Raw genomic sequence first — 25,404 nt, 5'->3', positions numbered from 1 at the left:
TCATAAGGGATATCCAATGACACTAGGTTACCTTCCATTTCCTGTAAAATTTCAGAACATTGTTTACAAATTTCTTTATTTAATAGTAAATTATTGTTTAAAGACCATTTATTTGAATTGATATTATTTTTAATATTGTAGCTCATGCTTAGTTTTAATAAGATTCTTGAATGGTCTGAAAAAAATCTAGGTTTAATAGTAAAATCCAAAATATATTTTGAGATAGAATCGGAAATTAGAAAAAAATCCAATCTGGACCATGAACGATAACACTTAGAGTAATAGGTATAAATATCATTCTTATTTGAGATTTTAACAGAATGTAATGGATCAATTAAACTATGCTCCACCATTAAATCATTAAGAGCCAGAGTAGCTTGATAGTTATAAGAAGCAGTGGAACGAGTACGATCAATTTCTGGATTTATTACTGCATTCCAATCTCCACCTACTATGATATAGTGGTCTTTATATGAAGTGAGAATATTATAGATTTTTAAAATGAACAAATGCTGTTGACTACATGGGCCATATAGATTTAAAACTAAAAGAGGTTTATCAAGATTATGAATAGAAGTGGTAAACAAACACCATCTACCCTCAGTATCAAATTTCTCATCAATAATGATCCCCATGAATTTTTGTTTAATGATTATAGCTACTCCTCTGGAATTAGATGAGTCCCCAGAAGCACAATCCTCTTGATCCATTTTTTATTTTTTTCTTTATCCCAATCAAGTCGAGGAATATGGGTCTCTTGAATAAAACAAATATTGGCCTGTGACTTAAAAATCAAATGAAACAATAATGATTTTTTTGCTTTGCTTTGGATTCCTCTAATATTCCAGGAATCCACTATTATATCAATTGACATATTTAAGGCAAACAATCAATATTGATGTTGTAAAAAAAACACAGAGTAAAGTCCCAACAACACATAAACCAGTATCTAGGAGAGAGAATAAAAACAAACTTAATCTGAACAGTGTTTGAATATACAATCAAATCAAAAAATATCCCTTGTAGAAGAAAAATAATATAAAATTTACATATTTCCTTCATCCTAACCCTAGTGCCTACCCACCAATCCCTATTGATTAAGGAAGATCAGATATAAATAAAGTAGAAGTAGTAATTTTGGTTACTAATAGCATCAGAGTAGCATAAAAAACACTAAATGAAAGCCTAACAAAAAATAAAACCAGTACTATAATACCAAACCTATGTACAAGACTAACTAAATTCAAGATGTCCAACATACTCAATCCCTACACAAATATTAAAATACAAGCTCCTATTATTAAGTAAAAATATATAACAATAAAATGAATTTCCTCAAATAATTAAAAAAACTATTTATGTTTAACAAAAACAACACCGCATTTCAAACATTATGATGAATCAAACATATATGAATTAACGTATATGAAAAGTATAAGACAGATATATTAACATTACTATATATATATATTACCCTATGTGAAACTAATATTAACTGTATCATACATAAAATTATGTTTTAATTATAACAAGAAATAGCTATAAATATAGCAAAACAAGATAAACTATACTTTATCAAATAACCACACAGTAAAATATAACAAAATTCTCAATAATGAGATAGAGAATGACTGTGACAATAATATCTAGAATCATGGTATAAACATTGAAACATGGTCCAAAGACAGTAAGATCTATCCCCCAGGAAACTCAAACTCTACAATCAACCCCACATAAATAAATGTTAACTGCCAATATAACTGTTGTACAACTGCATCACTCAGTAGTTTACAATACATTGAGTAGATTTTGGCGCCATCTAGTGTTAAAAAATGAAAAAAGCTGCTGCACAATTCCTTAACCTTCAGTATAACCATATATCCAAAGATAAAGATTAAAAGGACACTAATGCAGATTATATGATTAAGGAAATAATTCTTAAAATGCTTTAGAATCAATAACACTATTAGTTGTAAGGTTATAATACACATTTAGAGTTTAAAGGAGCAGCATAGTAGCAGGAAGTAAACCTCACAGTTCCCCTACACGCGCTCATTAAAATACCTAACTAGAACAAATAAACCCAAGTTATAACTCCGAATTATCACACAACATAAACATATACACGTATAATATGCATTGTAATACTAAAACATAACCCTATATAAGCTTTATAACAATTTATCTCTGTATTAAATTGTAAAAAGTAACACGCATTATAATAACCCCATACTGCTTGTTATGATTTGCGTGAGCTCTATGAAAAAAAAAAAACAGTGTATCTAGCCAGATACCTTAACAGTATGTTTTAACTGAAAATACGATGAAAAACACATCATATATAAAATGTACTTTTTTTTTTTTCCCTTTTTTTTTTAAAATAAATGAGACTAACCTATTCTGTAGATATAAAGGCAAATTCCGCCTTTACTTTCAAAAGCACAGACCCGCATTAAAGAGAGAAAATAATGTGTAGTTCGCTGGTGGTTCAGTGGAAATATACCCTGTTAATTGCTGAAAACAACCATCGCTTAGTCCCAGAAACAAGGTAAAAAGAAAAAAAGAATATAATTTAACTCCTGAAGGCGTACAAGTGCTGTAGACAAGCGCCAACATGAATGCGAAACCAACGAACATCCTCAGCGAATGATGACATCACCAGCAGTCTCCGAAAGTCCATAAGAGGTGCGTGACCAAGTAAAGATGCAGCTGGTGATAAAAGCAGAAGGTTTTCGCCCTGGACAGTCTCAAGAAGTGAAAATTCTCCCTCCAAAATGCAGACAACTGACACAGGGCACTGAAATCTAAAACCTAGAAAATAATAACACACTACTTCGCAGTACAAAAGAAAAAAGTAACTACAAGGCTGTTAGAAATCAAAAACTAACACTAGATTCCTGGAAAGCAAATATTATCACAATAAAGTCAAACTTTTGACATAGAGAAGAAAAAAAATATATTTAACACATCTATTATTATAAAATAAAATTAGGCAATAATAGACAAATACATCCTAAAGAATAAAACATTGACAGAAAACATCACATTTGGAACCAACTAAAAAGGTGGCATATTAGGACACAGAATCAGGAAGCTTTTTAAAAGTTTTAAAAAATATATCTTTAGCATCCTTGGGATCAGAGCACATAAACCTTTTGTCATTAACTGTAAAAGATAAGGTATTTGGATAAGACATACAAAATCTTATCCCTCTTTTTATCAAGTCAGCACAATAGGGAGAACGTTTTTGTCTATTTAGTTTTATTTGAGAAGGAAGATCTTGAGAAAATGACAGTTTATGAGACTTCCATATAAACTGTTTTTTACTTTTAGCTGCTTCCAGGATCTGAAAAGTGTCTTGGAAGTTTAATAACTTAGTATATATAATCCTTGGTGAAGAAGAATCCTGACTTGCACATAATGCTCTATGTGCTCTCTCTACAATTATAGATTTTGAGGATGTTTCACAGTTTAACAGTGTTTCAAAGATGTTCTTAGTCACAGATAACAAATTTTTATTATCATAAGATTCTGGCAAACCACGAATAATGATGTTATTTCTACGACTCCTGGCTTCTAAGTCCAACAATTTGGCTTGTATTTCAGAAATAATCTTATCTTTAGACTTTAGGTCACTTTCCAATGAATCAGTTTTTATCTCTAAAGCTGAATTTCTATTTCCAATCATATCCATTCTGTCATTTATTTGCTTTAAAGTTTTACTAAAGTCAGCAAATTGTTCTGAGAAATTTTGGATAGCACTTTGGATAGGCTTTAATGCTACTTTTAGTTCATCTAAATGAAAATTTGAATCATTTAAGTCTTTATTACTTACTTTGGAAGTTTCAGAAGATTGTTTAGATGTTCTTAATCTTTTTGAACTGGAATCTTTTTCAGGAGAGAGCAGTGAAGAAAATTTGGCCTTCGTAGGCTGAGTCTCCATGGAGTCAGATATAGTAGCCATGCCCAGAGATGAAGTGCAAATGACAGGATATCAGGTTCCAGGAAAATTCTGAAGCAGCAGATGACCAAAACAGCTGAGACAACAAAACTGTTCTGAGGTAAAATATATCCCAGGATAAGAATTCCAAAGAAAAAAATAATCCAAATGCGTAGAAAAAGATTTATAAAATCTTTTTGTAAAAAAAAAAAACTGAGGAAAAAGATTGCTACAAAGTTGTAAAAAAAAAACAAAAGTTACATAACTGTGAGGAGCTCAAAGAGTAGGGACTAGTCTAGTCAGCAGCCATCTTGGAATCAGGCAGAAGAAATTCTTTCAGGAACGGAAGGGCCTACCCTATAAGAATCCCTACATATTTTTAAGGCTCTGCTCGCCTAGCCTTATAGTATAAGAGATAAGCTACTGCTCCAATAGGTATTAAACTAAACTTTGTGATTGTTACAGTAGAACCTATTGTAAGGGCCAGCACACCTGAGGACCCACCCCAGGCCTTCAACAACTTTCTCACCTATTTTCTACTTTCTACCTCCTCTGTAGATGAAATGTAACTCCCTTCTTCCTCCACTAGAGGGCAGCAGAACTCTAAGCATGTAAAGTTGCTTCTTACCTGCCAGACAAACTTCTGTAACCCTGTGGTGCAGCCCACCTCTGTCTACCCTGCAAATACCCTTACTGGAAGTAACTACCCCCCACAGTCGGAAGGATAAACCACCAACCTTTATATACTGTTAGTATCATAACTGAACCTCTGGAAAGAATAGGAAAGAGGGACCTTTCTCTGTGCTTATTACACCTACACCCAAACCCTTATTTGTCTATCTTTACTACGCCTGTCCTACACTTCCTTATTTCACTTGGAAATTCAGTTACCTTTATTTAGTTATATCTGTTACCTTTCCTTCCCCTTTTACATCCTTTCTTTAAGCATACCACTCTATTGCCTTTTACTATATAACACTAGAAAATATTCTTACCTTCCCTAAGCTTGTAGAACATAGTTGTACTATATGACTGATTACCTCCAGCCTCTAGCTATGACCCACTCCATTCGCCCTGCGGGCTCACTCCCCTCCCCTACCCTACCCCCATTTCCGACCCACCCCAGTGCCCTTAGCCTTATACCTCAGTTACCACACCCCCTCCCTCATCCCACAAATTACACTCAGCAATCAATTTACTAATACTTCCACACTCATCCTGTTATTCCATAAACTGTCTCTATAGTAACTCACCACACCCTTCTTCCTTAACCACTATCTTTGTCACCTTCCCCTTTACTCTGTTCTCTTTCATTATTCCCCTTGCTTGTTACATTCTACTCAATTTCCTACAACCTCTTACATTAAATCTCCAAAAATGTCTCTAACTGTAAAATCAAACTTTACTAAACTCCTACTGTTAAGCATAATTTCAACTATCCTGACCTATGCCTACATACTCACCTCATTTGAAAAAATATACTATAACCACTTTAACTACTCCCATAAACAGACAACAATTCACAATTCTGTCTTCCCTAAAAGTAAACTTAACATTACCTCAACTTCCAGCTACTTACTACCTAAATACCATAGACTCTCCCACATTAAATATCAAACAGCTACTATAAAAAGAATTAAATATCTAACAATCATTATTAATAACCCCACATCAAGACTTTGTAAGCCTACCTTAAAAGATGGTGACGTACACCCCAACCCTGGCTCTACTAATCCACCTACCTTGATAACCCAGCCCAAACTCCCCAACTCTTTGCTAATAGGACATCTAAATATCCGAAGTGTTAATAACAAAGTAACCCAACTTCACGCCCTTCTAGATACCCATAGCTTTGACATCCTCTGTCTAATAGAAACATGGTTAAAGCCAAAGACCAAAGACAATGAAATCATTCCCCAAGGATACAATATACTAAGACTAGACCATATAAAAAGTAAGGGTGGCGGAGTTGCAGTCTTATTCAAAGAGGGACTTTAAATCTCCACCTTACCATTTGACCCACCACAAGATAATAAAGCTGAAGTACTTGTCACTAAATTTCAAATAAACCATAACAAATCTTTATATATTATCTGCATCTACCTTCCACCTGGTAATAATATTAGCACCATAGAAAATATCCTAAGCTGGGTGTCCTCTACATACCCCCAAGAAACTATTATACTTGGTGATTTTAATACTGATTGGAAAACTGTCAAAGCTGATAATCCCTCCTCCCATATCAACCTTCATGGATTCAGTCAAACTATCATAACCTCTACCAGAATCAACAAACCAAATAAAAAAGAGAGCATCCTAGACTGGATTCTTTTAAATAGACAAAAACAAACTTACAACACAGGAACTCTACCAGATGATGTTAGCGATCATACTTTAACCTATATCCTTAGGCATAAAAATTATATCTCTAATCTCCCCATCTATAGAAACATGCGTACCAATAAACACTTCAACCCAAATTATTCCAAAATTAACTAAGTGCATGTAACTGGAACCCTCTAAAAACTCTACCACTTCAAGAAGCTGTTGACTATATAAACTCCAATTTCCTATCTATCCTTGACAGGCATGCACCCAAAAGGACCATTAGAATGAAAGCCAAACCAGCCCCCTGGCTTACTAATGAAACCAAACAAAAGATCTTACTTAGAAATAAAATCTGGGCAAAGTGAAGAGCTAACAAAAATCATTCTGATCAACAACTTTTTAAGCAACTGAGAAATACTACAAAAAAGGCAATACTCACAGACAAAAAGAACTACTACTGTAAAATACAGCAAAATTACCAAAATAACCCCCAGAAGTTTTGGTCTAGTGTATATAAACTCCTTTCCCCAGGGCACTCCCATACACCTATCCCGCTTCAGGCAGACCCTAACACCCCCCACCAAACAGCCAATGCCTTCAACTCCTTTACAGAAACCATACAAACACTAGCTAGCCAACTTACTCCAGACAGCTTAAACCTTGCCACGTCCATACCTAGTACTCTACCAGTATTCTCTATTCAACCAATATCTACCACTTTCATCTACAAACTCATCCAAAAACTTAGGACTTGTACCCCTTCTGCTGACCAGTTACCTTCTGAATACCTCCAAAAAGCAGCCAAAGTAATTTCCTATTCTATATCCATCCTCATAAACAGAACCATTAAGGAAGGTTACATTCCAAACATCTGGAAAATCTCCCATATCATTCCCCTTCACAAAGGCGGCAACTCAAATGACTACTCAAACTATCGACCAATAGCACTCTTATCACCTTTAGCAAAAATCATAGAAAAATGCATTCATCATCAACTTTTAAACCATTTAACGCAAAATAACATAATAGCTAAACGTCAGCATGGTTTTAGGCCATCTCATAGTACCACAACCACTCTGTTATCCTTTACAGATGTTATAAATTGAAATTGTAATAACAACAACCTCTCATCTGCACTCTTTATTGACCTCTCCAAAGTTTTCGACATGGTTAACCATGCACTTCTGATCAACATTCTTGAATCCTTCTCTCTTGACTCTTTAGCTATTAAATGGTTCAGGTCCTACCTAACCAATAGACAACAAGCAGTTCTCTGGGCAAATAATATATCATTCCTTCTACCTGTTACACTGGGAGTCCCTCAGGGCTCCATTCTAGGCCCACTTCTTTTTTCTCTTTTTATTAACAACCTGCATGTAGCAATCCCACAGGCCACCTGCATTCAATATGCAGATGATTCAACATTAATTTGCTCAGCAACCTCACCATCTGCACTACATTCCCTGACTCAGAATGTATTTAACACAGTAGAAACATGGTTCACAAAACGTTGTCTCCTTCTTAATGTGAAAAAAAACAAGCTCTTTCTCTTTACACTCTCTAATAAGTCTACCCCAATTGATTTCTCTGTCATTTCCAATAATAGCACAATCATACACCCTGACTCTACAACTAAGCTGTTAGGAATTACTATTGATAACAACCTTACATTTGATAGTCACATAAATAACACCATTAAAAATGTCAACAGGAAAATTGGCTCCTTATATCGAATCAAAACTTTCTTAACTCCAACAGTTAAAACCAAAATTGCTCATTCCCATTTAATTTCTACTCTTCTTTATGCCTCTCCCATATACACCAACCTCAAAAAGAATAACCTTGTCAAACTACAGCATGCCTATAACAGCATCGCCAGATTTGCCACTGGTAACCCCTTTCGTACTCACCACTGTCTAAATCTAAAGCAGCTGGGCTGGCTTGAACTTCAAAATCTTCTGAAAATCTCCCAACTAACCATGACCCACAAGATATTTTATCAACCTAATAGCACTCCTATACTATCCAATCTCATAATCCCTTATAAAAACCTAAACTCACTGCGCTCCTCTAACAAACTTCTAGCTAGTATAACCAAAATTAATAACTTGGCTGGAGATTCCCTGTTTTCTAACACAGTGGGAAAAGACTGGAACCTCCTTCCAAATGAACTAACAACACTTTCTTCTTTGCCTCTCTTTAAACAAAGACTAAAAACATACTTTAAAACTCACTGGTTATGTCCATGTTGTAAACCTGACTAACCTTCCCTCTACTAAAGTTACTTCTACACCCTACCAATTTTTCACACATATTTCTTTAATTTCTATGATGAAGAACTGAACTGCAGACCACAATGAAACAATATGGTAGATTCCATCCTGCTTATTGTTAGTACAACCTAGTACATAATAACACTATGTCACTTTTATTGTGTAATCAAATTCATCTCACCATTCTTAATGATTTCTATACTAGTGTAAATATCTTTTTTGATCCCTTTTTTATTATTATTACTGATTTTTTTATACTTATTTGAACTACTTTCATTTACAATGTTTCAACTATGTGTACCATCCTGGTTTGCTGTATTTTAAGTAATTATCTAACTATTAATGTTTGGAGCTTTTCTCCCCAGGCCTCTACTGAAAATGGAAATATATCCAGCTAGACTAGCCCGGTCAACAAAGGTAAAATAAATAAACTAAATAAATAAATAAATAAATATGTTAGCTGTGTCCCTCTGAATCCCTCTGAAAAGTACTGATGTTAGGCAGAAGGTGGGGTATTACACTTAATGAATAATGACAATAATAAGAGTTAGACACCGCTTGTACTTCAGAAAAGGTGTAGTAATCCATATGCACTGGTTCTCTCGAAGTCTCCACTTACTGTCTCTATTATTTTGAAGGTGTACCTCACTTTTACCTACCTTTCCCTGACTCTGTTCAAATATGTATATACAAATATGTTCAAATATAAATACCACAACATACCTCCTCTCAGTAACCTATCCCACTATGCTCTCAAAAGCCCTATCCTTCTCTACTCAACTAGTACTGCTCCTCACCATATCCTATACCTACTATCTCTCCCAGCCAACTAACTATAACCACACTCCATCCTTTCATACTACTAACCATCTTAGCCTACCTGTCTTATATTCACACTTCCCAATTTCTCCATGCCTATACCCCATAAAATACCATCTTCTCTTCTCTTATAAACTTATTACTCCTCACAACTATCCTAACCCTACAGCAACTAACTCATCCCTCATAAATCTAGCTAAGCTCAACCCTGTCGCTAAGCAGACAAAGTACTTCTCCAACCTAATGCTATATCTGACTTCTATCTTCAAACCCCACCACACCCCCCACTACACCCCAATCCTCCCTTACCAATTTTTCACCCCTTACCACTGTTTATCCCCCCTATCTCCTCTCCATCATCAACATCCTCAAATTCTCCCCTCCTTCCTCCACCATTCTCACTAAAACCTATACCCACATCCACCATAAAAAAACTACTTCAGAAACTAAAACCATGCTCAAATGCCCCTGATAACATTCCTTCTTACTTTCTCAGTATAGCTGCTGAAGCCATTGCCTACCCCATCAGGATCCTAATCAACTGTTCCATTCAAGAAAGCTCAGTACCTCAAATCTGGAAAAAAGGCTTTTGTTATTCCATTGCATAAAGGTGGCAGCAACAACAATATTACTAATTTCCATCCCATCACTATTCTATCTCCTATCTCTAAACTTTTAGAAAAGTGTATTCATCCACAACTCCTACCATACTTAGACAATAACCTACTAACTCCAACACAACATGATTTCAGACCCAGACACAGTACTATAACCTCCCTTCTCTCCTTCCTGGAAGCTGTGAACAAAGCCCGGGACTCTGGCCACATTGTCTCTACTCTCCTACTAGACCTCTCTAAAGCCTTTGATACTATCTCCCACAATCTACTACTAACTGAACTCTCCAAGGTTAACTTGTCACCCTCTTCTCTGAACTGGTTCACTAGTTACTTATCCAACAGATATCAAGCAGTAAGATGGAAAAAAGCCACCTCTCCTTTCATCAACACCCCAACCGGTGTTCCCCAAGGATCTATACTGGGTCCCCTTCTTTTCAATATATTCATAAACAATTTCCACAACTCTATCCCTTTAACAAAAATTATCCAATATGCAGATGATTCAACTATTATCTGTTCTGCTACCTCCATCCCCACACTGCTAAAGCTTACTCAAGATGCATTCTCAACCACCGAACAATGGATGAAAACAAATCACCTTGTACTCAATGCCTCCAAAACCAAAGTAATGGTATTCACCCCCTCTAAAGCTACCTTTTTCAATCCACGTAATTTCTCTATTACTAGTCACAACAATACACCTCTCGAACTGGTATCTGAGGCCAAATTACTTGGGGTCCAAATTGACAGTCAGCTTAAATTCAGTTCCCACCTTCAATTAAATATAAAAAAAAAACACCAAAAACTTGGCATGCTCTACCGACAGAATCATTATCTTACACCCTCCACCAATTCACCCTATCTACCACATTTCTCATCCCATCCCTCCTCTATGGAGCCCCACTCCTAACTAACCTACAATCTTCTCTCAAAACACAACTCTCCTCTTGCTATAACAAAATTGTCAAGTTTGCTACCTCCCATAAGTCCTCCTCACACCACTGTTCGGCTCTCCGCAAACTAAAATGGTTAGAACTACGCAATCACCTCACCTACGTCCAACTGACTCTTGCACACAAGCTCATCTTCAATCCTTCCCTCTGCCCATCCCTTTCCTCTACCTTTAAAATGCACCTCCCTGATAGAATACTAAGATCTAACAACCAAAACCTAATTGAATTGTATAAACCAATTCATCCCCCTGGAAAAAATCTCTTATCCTACAGTCTTGCTCGTCTCTGGAACTCCTTACCCCCATCCATTCGTACCATCACAAATCACTTCTCATTCAAAAAATCCCTTCACTCACACCTAATTTCCCAGTGGGAATGCTCCTGCTCCTACCCAACATAATCTTCTCCCCTAGTCATACTGGGAATTACCACTTCTCCTCCCCTATTCATAATGGGAATTTCCACTTACTCTCCAGAACTCATAGATCTTGCTCTTGCTTGTATTAAGCTTTTTTCTGAATACTTGAAAGGTACCTCTTAAGTGTAACATACCCTAAGATGGAAAGGTTCTCTGTTTCTATATTGAAAAAACTCTATGTCAGCTCATATTCCTTTCTCTTGCTTGTATTAAGCTACTCATCCTGAATCTATGAAAGATACCTCCAGTGTAACCCACCCTAAGTTGTAAAAGCTTCTCAGTTTCTATATTGTAAATTGTTTATTTTTCAGCTATACAAGATTGTAATATTTGTATATATTTGTACACTAGCCTGCTGTATTTCTAATTTCCTACATTTTTTTTACTAGTCCATAGTAATTGTATAATTGTAACCAAATACCTTATTGTAACCTTGCTACTTGTTTTTGGAGCTTTTCTCCCCAGGACTCCATTGAAAACGGGTTATTTTGTCTCAATGGACTATCCTGGTAAACCAACTGCAAATAAATAAATAAATGTACCTGAGTATTTCAGAGGCCTGGCAGAGGCAGAAACACACAGGCATATCAGCTTTTCTGCTGTTACACACTGTGCAAATAGCTTTGGAAGGAGTTCCACAAGCATACCCTTATGTAGGAGTACAACACTGAAATACCAAAGGATGTAGCCATGTACTGGTAGCAACTGACTGTAACAATGCCATTGTACCAGTGCTGAAAAGACCTGTACGTTGCACAGACAAAGAATAACAGGCTAACTTCTGGCTACCATCTGGATAGGTCCACAGTTGGGAGCTATGCAGACAGACTACTTGCCTTGATAAACTAACAGGTACACCGCAACCCTTTAAGTCCAGCAAGATAACATTCACACAATAATACATAATGCTCTCTGTATGTCTGCATCCCTACCCAAATGTACAACCTGTGTGTTCAGGGTCTACCAAGGATGTAGGTAGGCATACTCACTACTGGAATTGTCCAGTTTTCATGAGCAGTCTGTGCTAATGTCAACACTAAAAAAGCACAAACTGTTCAGAAGTGAGTACATTAATATTCACAGTATAGCAATTCACAAACAGTTCATCTGTCAAGAGAATACATCTCAATAACTACTTTTGTGTAGCAGTTAATTGTATAAGTAGAAAATAAACTACATACTCCAATGTATCTTGTGTTAGCATTTGCAGGGGTGAGTACAATTCTACACTGACAAGTGTGTACTGGAAGTGGCAACATTCAGGTCTGAGTACAACATTTAAATCACTGGCTACACCCCTAGCTTCAGATATAAGAACTATACCAGCCTTCTGATTTAAACAACGGTGTCCACAGCAAACAAGTATGAGCACCATTTGGAAAGCTGAAAGGGCTACATCTACCTGACTTAGCAATTTATAGCATTGGGTTGCTATGACTGTGAGTACTGTAATTACCACACAGCAGGCTGCATGCACTTACCAAATGGTGGCAACATGCACATGTGCAGATACCTATAAAAGCAGGCTGTACTTGCTGCCCGCACACGCAATCACTCTATTGCAGACAATGAGAGAGAGAGAGAGAGAGACAGAGAGAGAGAGAGAGAGACATTAACAGCGAAAGCAAACTCAAAAGCAAAAGGAACATGGAAATTAATAATACCAACACATACAAAGGAAAGGTATATAACAGATATGTATTTACTGGCATGTAGTAGATGTTTTTGAAGAGTACTCTACATACTTTGAAACATCCATATGTGGCAGCACTACGTATCTATGCACAGATGTCCAGCATAACTACTGCCATGGACAAATCAGTGTGTAACTGTGAGCAGGGGGACATAACTGTGACATATGTAGCTCAACATTAAATGTCAAACATCTGATCCATGTTAGCTGTGTTCTGTACAGTAGTGTGGACAATGGCTGTTTGGGGGAGTAGCACAAACAGCTATATAAACATGGATGTGACAGAGTAACACATGCATGATAGTCATATTACCATTTTGCTTAGCATTGGCAACTGCTGTACCAGGTAAGTATGCTAATCTAGCATTTGTAGCTATATACACACCCTCTAATATTACTGTGTGCTCACATGTGACACCTGTTCATGTTGCATCAAGGCCCAACAGGTCAGCCATAAGGTCCAGGGACTTACAACAGTGTGCAACTTGTGTGTGTATGGCACACACATATGGAGAGATATGTATATGTGTCAGATATATTAACATCTGTACATGTGCATAGAGCAAGGGACATACTGCAACTGTATGTGAAGGGTGGACATACATATGTTGATGAAGGTTGTTATGTGTATATTAGTATGTAGGTCGTAGTGTGTGGCAAACAAGACAGCATACAGTGCTGGTATATGACATGCGGTGGTTAAACACTGTGGGTGTGATTTGTTAAGTTTGCAAAGTTGCAGCCAGTGAGTACAGCTGGAGCATTTAGAGATGGTCTTTGTATGGCATGTATTTCAGGCCACTAATGCTCTTTATTGATATTGATATTCATTGATATTTATGACATAGCGAAAGAAAGCTTCATGGTTCTCTATGGACTCTTTGACAATATTTTTGCCAGAACATGGATTGGATAATGTTAGGAGTGCTCATTGTTTATTGATGATACTGATCGGAGATTTATTGATCTTCTTTGAATTTTCACTTTCTTTGAACAACTTAAGTACTTGTAGTACATAGTTTGATTATGACAGGAGTCCAATATATTATATGGGTCTGTTTTCATATCACTGTGTGCGCAAGGCAGGATTGGTGAATAGTGATAAGTTTCTGGGGTAAGAACTGCAACTGCCAGATATGTGTGGCCCACTGCTGTACTCAGACATGGCCTAAGTGTGTGAGCATGCCCCGTATGACCTTTCAGTATGTTGTTGCCTGACATTTGCTTCATTTATTTAAGTGTGCGAGCATGCCCAGTATGGACATATATACTATATGTGTGTGAAAAATCAAGTTGGTTTTTACTTCAGGGCTCACCTTTGTGTTGTACATTGACAGGAAACATGCTGTGCCTGCAGGGCTTCCATGAGTCACTTTGCATAGACTTATCAACATTTCTACATACGGGGGGGGGGGGGCAGCTATTATCTGTAAATTTCTACCCGAGGGGCACACCTGATTGTTACTGTGGATGTACATAGGATGAGGGGTTCACCTGACACTTATACACATTTGCTAGGCCTGCACTGCTATGTCAGGTACTCCATTTCAGTCTGTACTGTTGCCTATCATACTGGCTTGAGGCATACTACTGTACTACAGATCTTAGCTTCCAATTTCACGTATATTAGTTTGTGATTTCATAGCCTACCCAACCCACATCAGTGCCTGGCCTGCTGTTATCTGTCTGCATAGGCATGGGGTGAAGTTCAGAAGGCATGCTTCAGCATTTGTTTGTTTGTGCTGTGTCTGCACCAGTGAAATGCTGTCATGGCTTAGTGGTTCAGTACTGTGACTATAGTGCACAGTATCCTGAGTTTGAGGCCTGTCACTGCTTTTTATTTTCCTGCTGGGCAGACCAGACTGGTTAAGAAACAGTAAAACAGATGTGAGCGTGTTTACCTGACTTTGCTCGACTTTGCCTGACTTTGCCCAACATTTCCCAACGTTGCCCAACATTGCACTAGTTTGCACGGTGTGCAGCTCAGAGCAATTGTGCTTAAATATGCTAAACAGTGGTAAAAGCTGCTTCACACTGCTTTATATTGCTTAAAACATGGCAATCATGCCTCAGGTGGTGCTGTAGGGCTGCCTATGTCAGATGCACATAGTACACTCCTTATACATGTTTGAAAACAGGTAGCATCAAGTTAGGCATCCCTTTTATTTTATGTGCGAATCAGAGAGAGGTATAATTTCCAGGGTTCCTACTGAGCCAGTGTATGTGCTATGCGTTGTCTCTTTGCCAAGGCCAAGGCATACTGGGCATGCCTCCATCTGCCTACTGGGGCAGGCTCAGGTTGTTCCTCTGAGTCATGCTCTGCCTGTGATGACCTTGGCAATAGTGGGGGGCTGTTTGGCCCTGCCACATGCTGTTCCTGCTACAGCTGTTTTCGCAGGATCATATTGTGTAGCATGGCACATACATGATGATTTGGGTACATGTAGTTGGTGAGTACTGCAAGGCTCCACCAGATGTGTCCAGGCACCGGAACCATGACTGAGCATCCCAAACACATGCTTGATTACATTTCGTGTTTGTGCATGTGCCTCATTATGGAATTCTTGTTCAGGTGTGTGTGCATTTCTGATGGGTGTCATCAGCCACGGCTCCAGTGCGTATACAGCATCCTCCACTATGTGACTGTCAGGGATGTCCCCATTGGCAAATGTCTGGTACAGCTGCGTCAGATGCCAGATATGGGAATCGTGGTAGCTTCCAGGGCAGCCAGCACACACATTCAGTATTATACACTGGGCATCGCACATGACCTGGCAGTTGATGGAGGGGAAGCCCTTGCGGTTGATGTAGGCCCTACACCGCTCACCAGCTGGTGCTTTGATGTGTATGTGTGTGCAGTCAATTGCACCCACTACCTCAGGGTATTCGGCTATTTGCTGAAAGAGATGCATATTGCTGGCCAATGCCTCACGGGAATTGGGGAAATATACATGATCACCGACATGTGCTGACATGGCATTCAGGAACTGGCGCAGTACCCTGGATGCCGATGCCTGTGAAATCCCCATCATATCACCAGTTGGTCTTTGGAAGGTACCTGTTGCTAGTATTCTTAGGCCAGCACATACCTTGGTTTCCACTGGGATGGGTTCCCCTCTGTTGGTTCTGTGTGTGAGGCGTGGCCTGTACAGCTCAACAATTTGCTGAAGGAGGTCTCTGTCCACTCTATAGCACTCCACTATCTCCAGCTCATGTAGCCCCTGGTAGGTTACCCTGGGTCTGTACACTCTTCTCCGTCTCCTCACTGTGGGTTGCTCAGCAGCATTCGCAATGGCACCACCCTCAGCATCTTGCACATGTTGGCGTATAATAGCAATGGCAGCCCCTAACATTTTTTTTTGTCTGAGTTAAGCTTTTTAAGTTTTCTCTCTTTGTATACTGCAGTGTTGCAGTGTTTTTGAGAAAAACATGGGGGAATGTTGTTTGCAGAGTTTTAAGTGCTGGGCTGGGCTAGTGTACTGCCTGTGTAATTGGCTGATTCTGATTTATTTCACCTGGCAGCTCTGCTAGTTCTCCTTGGTTAACTTCCTACTACTTCTTTTCCTTCCTTTTCCCTTTCTGTTTCCACAAGGGGCAGCGCAGTGCAAACAAGCACAAACACGCACACATGAGTGCACACGCGTGCACACAAGCTTACACAGGCTTAGGCGGGTGCACATCCATGCACACAGGCTTAGACAGGCTTACACAGGCTTAGACGGGTGCTCATGCGCACACAGGCTTAGACAGGTTTACAGGCGCGCACACGCGCGCACACGGTGTAAGCACGTTTGCAAGAAATTTCAGTGATATCCACGGCATACACCTTCAGTTTCTGGGTTTCAGCTAGGACAACTGTAGACACGCCTCTTCAAATCCTGAGTAACTCACAGCAAACACAAGCCACTCTGCTCCAATAAGCTTACAGGCTTTCATACATGCCCCCTCATGATGTCATCTATCTTCTACTCTACTACTCCCCTACTCCTACACTTACACTCTAGGGACATGGCTCACATGCCAGGGAAAATTGCGATTCACTATCCTTATCCTCATTTGCATAGGATTGCCTACTAATGCTTGGTTACAGCTATCAAACTGAGCTTCCCCCCTTAGCAACCACTATTCAGTAGCCATGTTGTCTTCAGCCTGCCATTCACCTGCATGGCAGAATAATATTTTTAATAAGAATGTTTTTTTTAAAGTGCCGTATGTTTGCGTGGCGCTGCACTACCCTTAAACATCAGAGATCGGGGGAAAAAAGTTTGATCTTTATTAATTTTCAAATGATAAAAATGCCAATGGCCTTATATTTGGCCATTGGCATGCTTCTTCAACTTGATGCATCCTTTATTTGGAGCTCTCATAGCTCCGTTTTGCTATTTGCAGAACAGTACTCCATTACCAACGGAGTACATTTCTGCAAATAACACTACTCTTCCATGGACAGGTTAGTGTTTCCTGGATCGCAAATTTACCTCATTTGCATAGCTTTCAACAGCAAATAAGGTGATTTGCATAACATAACACTGTCCGTGCAAGGGTAGTTTTAGGAGCTCTCATGCACGCCCCTGCCAGCTGTTGCTGGATCGCTCGGCAGACATATTGGCTTCGTGAATCAGGCCCATTGACTTTCCGGAACTAACAGGAAAAATTACCCACACAGTGTATCCTAACTTCCTGAAAACAGCATTAAATTGCACACATTTCCACACAAAATATTGCAAACTATGCTTGAACATTTTCTATCTGCAAACAGAAAATACCCAGAAAAAGTTACAACAATAGAAATACATCACACTAAATTTATATTTCACTGCCCCCCACCAGAAATAAACAAAACTTCTATACACACAGTTCAGCCTTTTAAAAGTAATGCTTCCAAATCATACTCCCAAGAACAATAACAATTACATATACATACAGGTTTTATACCTTTAAAAGATACTACTCAAAAATCTCAAAATAACCATTGCAGAGATTTAAATACTGCGTACTGCACCCCCATCTACCTCTAAACATTAAACATTTAAATGAACCACAATATATTCCTATTTTAATCTACTACTCAAAAATCTCAAAATAACCACTGCACAGATTTAAATACTGCATACTACATCCCCATCTACCTCTACACGTTAAAAACTTAAATAAAGCACAATATTCCCATTTTAAATAACTAAAGCCACAAAATACTATGTTATGTACTTACCACTATCACAGTTTTTGCTGGGCTAGCTTGCTTCCTTAATGCTGGAATGGCTAGTTGGATGACTGGCTTTGTCTGCTTAAATGGCTGGGCTGGCTGGCTAGCAGGCTCCCTTGCTGGCTGGCAGGCTCCCTTGCAGGCTGGCTAACAGGCTCCCTGGGCCATGCAGGTTAGTTAGCAGGCTCCCTTGCAGGCTGGCTATCAGTCTCCCTTGCAGGCTGGCTTCTTTGCTGGTAGGCTGGCTTCTTTGCTGGCTGGCTGGCTGGCTTCTTCACTGCTGGGATTGGAAATCTCACACCTTAAGTCCCAATTCCTTCACAGCTGTAGAGCACTAAGACAAAACTGCTCTACAGATGAGACCTTTATTGGGCTCTTCAAGGTGAATCCCTGCCCCCTTCAATCCCTGCAGCCAATTGCTGCTTGAATTACACCACGCAGACCTAGCAGGGAATCCATCTAACTGCAGGTACGGGTTGGTGATTTAGCCGCATTGCCATGGATAAACTGGAAGTATTTTCGGCTTTTCCGCGGCAACAGCAATTCAAGAGCACAAAAAGTGCGAATGCAGAAAACAGGATGAGAAGGCTCAACTCGTGAGTGTCCTGCTGACAACGGGATGTTTGGCAACTGTACATAAAATATGCCTTCCAGACAGTGATACTTCTGACTGATATTTTCTTGGTATCACTTGTAGTAGTGTAACAGACTTTTTTCCAAAGCAAACATCAAATTAAGATTACAAATGCATCAAGAATAGCAATATAATATTTTGTGTCACTGCCTGTACTCCTCACAGTGAAATTATGTTTTGTAACCCAATTTCTATTCAATTCAAGCTTGTTTAGAGCCATGGTTTACATGCAGTTTATTGTAGATATAAGTCAGGAAGTACCTAAATGATGTGTAAATGGTCTGCATATCGCAAGTGAGTTAAAGTAGTGTATTATTATTATTATTATTATTATTAGGCTGGGTACATAATCACTGTGACACTGCCAGCCCAGCTATCTGGAATTTTGTAAATAATTCTATGTTATTTGTGAATATTGATATGATTTACACAGAACTGTATGTTATGTGCTGAGCTTCAAGAATGTAACCACAGCACACCCTGCTGTAATATAGAAGATTAACTTACAAAACTTCAAGAAAATAAGATGAAATTAAGTGCTTTAAGATCGTGTTATAAAAGTTAGTTTCAATGCAGCAAGGAGACAGGATGTTTAGAGCTAGACATTTTTTGTAATGTCTTGGAGAAAAGTAATTACTAGGTTTAAATGTAAAAAGTGTTTTATTGCTTTATGACTCCCTAGCAGCTGCACAGTTTTGAGCAAACATCTGAGAGATATGTATTTCTCACACAGAGATGTTAAATACCATTAGTTTCTAGTTTAGCCTGGGAACTAAAGGCAGGTGACAAAAAGTGATACCAACCAGGTTAACCCAGCAGCAAATTGTGATATTGAAAGAGAGAGAGAGAGACTGTGCATTTTGTATTTTGTCTTGGACCTAGCAAGAACATCTACTCATCATCATCATCTGCACTTGCCTGTCTGTAAGTAAGTTTTTAGGGCATAGTATCTCTCTTAGATATAGAAAGGAATATAGTAAAGATTAGTTTAGATGTTTTCTGTATTTATTTGAGACTGTCCTGTAATGTTGCTTAAAAATATTTCCTGTAATTTTGAGCACTGAAGTAACTGTGTTGAGTTACTGTGTATTGTCTTGTTCCTTTATTATTTATTATTAAATATATTTAAACCTAACTTTGTGGCAGATATTTGTGAGACATATTTAAGCTCTTAGTGTATTGGCATATGTATTTGGTGACACTGTACAGACCACTCCTAATAGCCTGGCGCTTGGTCAAAACTACCATTTGGATTAATACTAACATTACACAGTAGGATTGGACACCCTTTGTAAGGGCCTTATAGTAGCTGATAAGAGTTGGCTGGTGGCAGCTGGAACTACCTCATAGTCTGGGCAGAAGGTGGCACAGCTAGTAAACCAGTGCCAGCCTTTCACAGGTGTGTGTGTGTTTGCATAGAAATCCAATCTCAAAGTGTGTGTGTGTGTGTGTGAGTGTGTGTGTGTGTGTGTGTGTGTGTGTGTGTGTGTGTGTGTGTGTGTGTGTGTGTCAGCTACTTGGGCAGGGACACAAAGCACTGGTTCGACAGAGAGGAGGCAGGAGGTTTTCGCTTGGCCACTCAGCTGAGATCTCAACCCTATAGCTGTGCCAGTGGTGAGTCTTATTGGGGATTTGGAGAAAGAAGGAGAAACCAGCCCCAGACTGACTGCAATCTCTGTGTGCTCTTAATGGAAATGGTACTTTACTGTGTATGTACTTGTCATCTTCCCAATGTGTACATCCCCTAGCTGTTGCCAGTAATGAGGACTGAGGCTCCTTGATTACTGGGCCAGTGCAGGAGCATCACAATCACCACAGTGTTTTTTTTTTATATTGAAACATGACATTTCACATGGCTTGCATGTAGAAAACTGAGGATAATATGTGTATGAGAACAAGGACAGTATATACAGTTATGTAAAGCATTCAGAGAGAAAACAATACAAAGCTTAACTTCATATAAAAAGCTAAATATTTTTAACTTATGTCTTCATTGTTGCTGAAACAGGCAAATTAAGACAACTCCATTGCACAGGGGGAGTAAAGCCCTGATTGTGACCCAAACCCAGGGTCAAACGGCAACCCAAGAACTGTAGGCAATAAGGGAGATGTGCAGTGAATGACCAGTGCTCAAGAGTCAGTCTGGCCTACTGCAGTGCTGACACCTACTGGAGAGAGGGGTACAAGACATGCAGCAAAAGGACTTGAGATGCCCTACACTCTCTGCCAATCAATGTCTGCACAGCAGCCTCCTTGAAGTAGGTGAAAGACCGTGGACTTTCATGATGGAAAGCACAGTAGGTTCTTACACTAATGACTGCTAGTCAGGAAACAGAAAATCCCTCATGTCTGCCTGAATAAAAGGTGCACATTTACTGCTACTTGTTTCATCGATAAGAAATTAATGGGCACAGTCATGGGGGGTTAATCAGCAGTTATGGGGAGAGACAAAAACAAAAGTAAAACCAAATGATTATAACATCACAATACGATACAAAGTAGACTCACAGCCACCATTAGTGATATGCTTGCATGTGTGACATGCATGATATGCTATGCAATGTGTGAAATGAGTATACAAGTTCCATGTATCCCATGCCAAAAGCATATTTGTTTAATTAAATGCCATGTACAGGATCAACTCTCCAACTATTCAGAAATGCAACTGTAAAACAGCATCTCACTTCCATTTAAGATAAATTGAAAGAATAAAACTACACCTACTATACATACTAAAATAAACTCACACAAACAACTAAAAACAAAATAACATTGTTTACTGAAATAAAAACATTAGAACATGCCTTTGACTTTAAATGGAAAAAAAAGCTAAGTAGTTCTAGTAAAAATAAAGTAAAATAAAGCTGGAACTAAAGCTATACCACTGGGAAACAATATGACTATCATAACGCTCATAAAGAGCTAATTTGAATAGCACTAACTACTTAAATGTTGTTGTGTCTTTCGGCTTTTCCCGGTTAGGGGTTGCTACAGCGGAACTCCGGTCCGCTAAGGATTGGCAGTAGATTTCTACGTGCCGAGTTGCCGGCCCTGATGCACAACCTTCAACAAAGGTACGCCCATTCATGCATGTCTCCACACAGAAGACGCTCTAGCTGAGAATCGAACAGGACAACATTTTAACTGTGAGGCGACAACACTACCGCAGCACCACCATCGCATAATAGCACTAACTACTTAAATGCATTGTAGAAATATAAAGAAAATACATGTTACTATAAAATTATGCTAAAAATAACCTCACTGCATATAAAATAACATCAAAAAAATTACCGGATACCATTAAAATATTAAAATTCATATCAGAATTAGAATAGAAAACCACAGAAGAGACTAATTCTTTGATAAAACTTAAAAGAGTTTTCCTAAATTCCTGTTGAGTACATACCTAATGCAAATAACTTAATTGTCAATGTGAAAAAAGTAATACAAGCTAAATAAATACAACCAGTTAAATAAAATTTTGCTGGAGTCTAATCTGTGTTGTGTGTTACATGAAATATGACTAATTATGTACTGCAATATTACAGATTTCAGTGCCATGGCTCATTGCTTTGCACTCATGTTGCTAATTCCCATATCACACATACTCTGAGTAATTGCATATATAAAAAAAAAAAAAAAATATATATATATATATATATATATATATATATATATATATATATACACTTTTAAACACCAAAATTCCATAGCACCAAAAACCACAATAGTGAGACAAAAATGATGAAACTTAGAATGCTGAACCACTTCTTTTTCCCCATGGCAAGTAAATACTTGGCCAAAACTACAGTGCAACAAACTGTGCTATCTAAAACCCATTTAGACAGGGGGCTACCACTCACAACCCCCCCTAACTAAATATACCAACTCCAGGATCACAATTCAGTGGGGAAAAGGGCATCATTCCCAAGATGGGTAACTTGCCCTGAGGAAAAGACACTGTTCAGCATTCTAAGTTTTGTTATTTTCATCTTGGTATTGTAGTCTTCGGTCTTATAGAATTTCAGTGTTTAAAAGTAGACCTATGTATGTAATGCACAAAGAACAAGTAACAAGCTCCAGTTAGCACTTTCATCTTCTCAATCCTTTGCAGTCAGTCTGAAGAAGTCTTTGTAAAAGATTGAGAAGACAAAAGCGCTAACTGGAGCTTATTTGTTCTTTATGCATTAAATATCGTTTTTATCTGCTTTGGGAGCCAAGCCTGTGGATATTTTTTGCTGTTATTGGACTGTTTGTGTTACTAGGCTGCTATTTAGAAGGCCTATGTGTATGTGTATATATATATATTTATATATATATATATATATATATATATATATATATATATATATTTACATATATTGAAAAAATATTGAATGGAAAATAATTAGAAACAACTGGTTGATCAAAGTAATTATATATACACACTCAGTGATGGCCTAACATTGTGGAAAGCTTGAATTCCTCGATCCCCACTGTATGATAATCTAGTACACACTTAAAAAGATAGCTCTTTTTGCTTGACAAGATGAACCATTGACCAGCTCTCTCTAAACCATATATGTATATGTTCGGGTTCCCTTCAGATGGTCGAATTTTTAAAAGGTTGAATGGTCTGAATGGGGATATCCATAGAGGAAGATTTCCCTTTACCGCAATGTAGTATGATATTGGAGTTGGTATTTTTAAAAAGCAGGGGGTGTGGGGGGTGCAGCACTGTCTAGTCTTTTTTTTTTGTTTGATTATTTATTTTATTGTCACATTTTCAAACATTCAAATGTTCAATCATATGGTCTCGGCCATATGAAAGTTGAGCATTTGGATGTTCGATTATGTAAAGTAGACCTATATGTGCATGTGCATATGTATTCTGAAGGAAAAGTATGCTAAGAGTGTTTTGGAGGTGAAAAGAGTGTGAGATAGAGTGATGTTTATGAAGTTGGAAATTGATGGTGTAATGATGAATGTTGTTAATGCATATGCTCCACAAGTTGGGTGTGCAATGGATGAGAAAGAAAAATTTTGAAGTGAATTGGATGAAGTGGTGATGACTGCACCCAAGGGTGAGAGAGTGGTGATTGGAGCAGATTTCAATGGGCATGTTGGTGAAGGGAACAGAGGGGATGAGGAAGGGATGGGTAGGAATGGTGTTAAACAAAGGAATGCAGAAGGTCAGATGGTAGTGGATTTTGCGAAAAGGATGGACATGTCTGTGGTGAATACGTATTTTAACAAGTGGGAGGAGCATAGGGTGACATACAAGAGTGGAAGAAGATGCACACAGGTGGATTATATCTTATGTAGGAGGGCCAGTTTGAAGGAGATTGGACACTGTAAAGTGGTGACTGGAGAAAGTGTAGTTAGGCAGCATAGGATGGTGGTTTGTAGGATGACGTTGGTGATCAAGAAGAGGAGGAGTGTGAGGGCAGCACCAAGGATCCAATGGTGAAGATTGAAAAAGGGTAATTGTGAGGTGGAGTTCAGGGATGAGTTAAGGCAGGCACTGGGTGGCAGTGAAGAGATAACAAATAGCTGGGTAACTACAGCAGAGCTAGTAAGGGAGACAGCTAGAAAGGTGCTTGGTATCACATCTGGACAGAGGAAGAATGACAAGAATACATGGTGGTGGAATGAGGAAGTACAGGAGAGTATACAGAGAAAGAGGTTGGCACAGAAGAAGTGGGATTGTCAGAGAGATGAAGAAAGTAGACAGAAGTATAAGGAGATGAGGTGCATGGCAAAGAGACAGGTGGCGAAGGCTAAGGATAAGGCATATGAAGAGTTTTATGAAAGGTTGGACACTAAGGAGGGAGAAAAGGACCTGTACCGATTGGCTAGACAGAAGGACTGAGCTACGAAAGATGTGCAGCAGGTAAAGGTGATAAAGGATAATGAGGGAAACATACTCACAAGTGAGGAGAGTGTGTTGAGGAGATGGAAAGAGTACTTTGAGGGGTTGATGAATGAATAGAATGAGAGGGAGAGAAGGTTGGATGATGTAGGGATAGTAAATCATGAAGTACAATGGATTAGCAAGGAGGAAGTAAGGACAGCTATGAAGAGAATGAAGAATGGAAAGGCTGTTGGCCCAGATGACATACCTGTGGAAGCATGGAGGTGTTTAGGTGAAATGGCAGTGGAGTTTTTTAACCAGATTGTTTAATGAAATCTTGGAAAGTGAGAGGATGCCTGAGGAATGGAGAAAAAGTGTTTTGGTACCGATTTTTAAGAATAAGGCTGATGTGCAGAGCTGTAGTAACTACAGAGGGATTGAATTGATCAGTCACAGCATGAAGTTAAGGGAAAGAGTAGTGGAAGCAAGGTTAAGAAGGGACGTTATGATTAGTGATCAGCAGTATGGTTTCATGCCGGGAAAGAGCACTACAGATGCAATCTTTGCTCTGAGAGTGTTGATGGAGAAGTACAGAGAATGTCAGAAGGAGTTGCATTGTGTTTTTGTAGACTTAGAGAAAGCATATGACAGGGTGCCTAGAGAGGAGTTGTGGTATTGTATGAGGAA

Source organism: Protopterus annectens, chromosome 17.part0, assembly GCF_019279795.1.
Source record: "Protopterus annectens isolate FY-2018-M chromosome 17.part0, PAN1.0, whole genome shotgun sequence".
Classification (NCBI taxonomy): Eukaryota; Metazoa; Chordata; order Ceratodontiformes; family Protopteridae; genus Protopterus; species Protopterus annectens.
The sequence above is the reverse complement of the archived record's forward strand: the minus strand, read 5'-3'. Positions refer to the sequence as shown.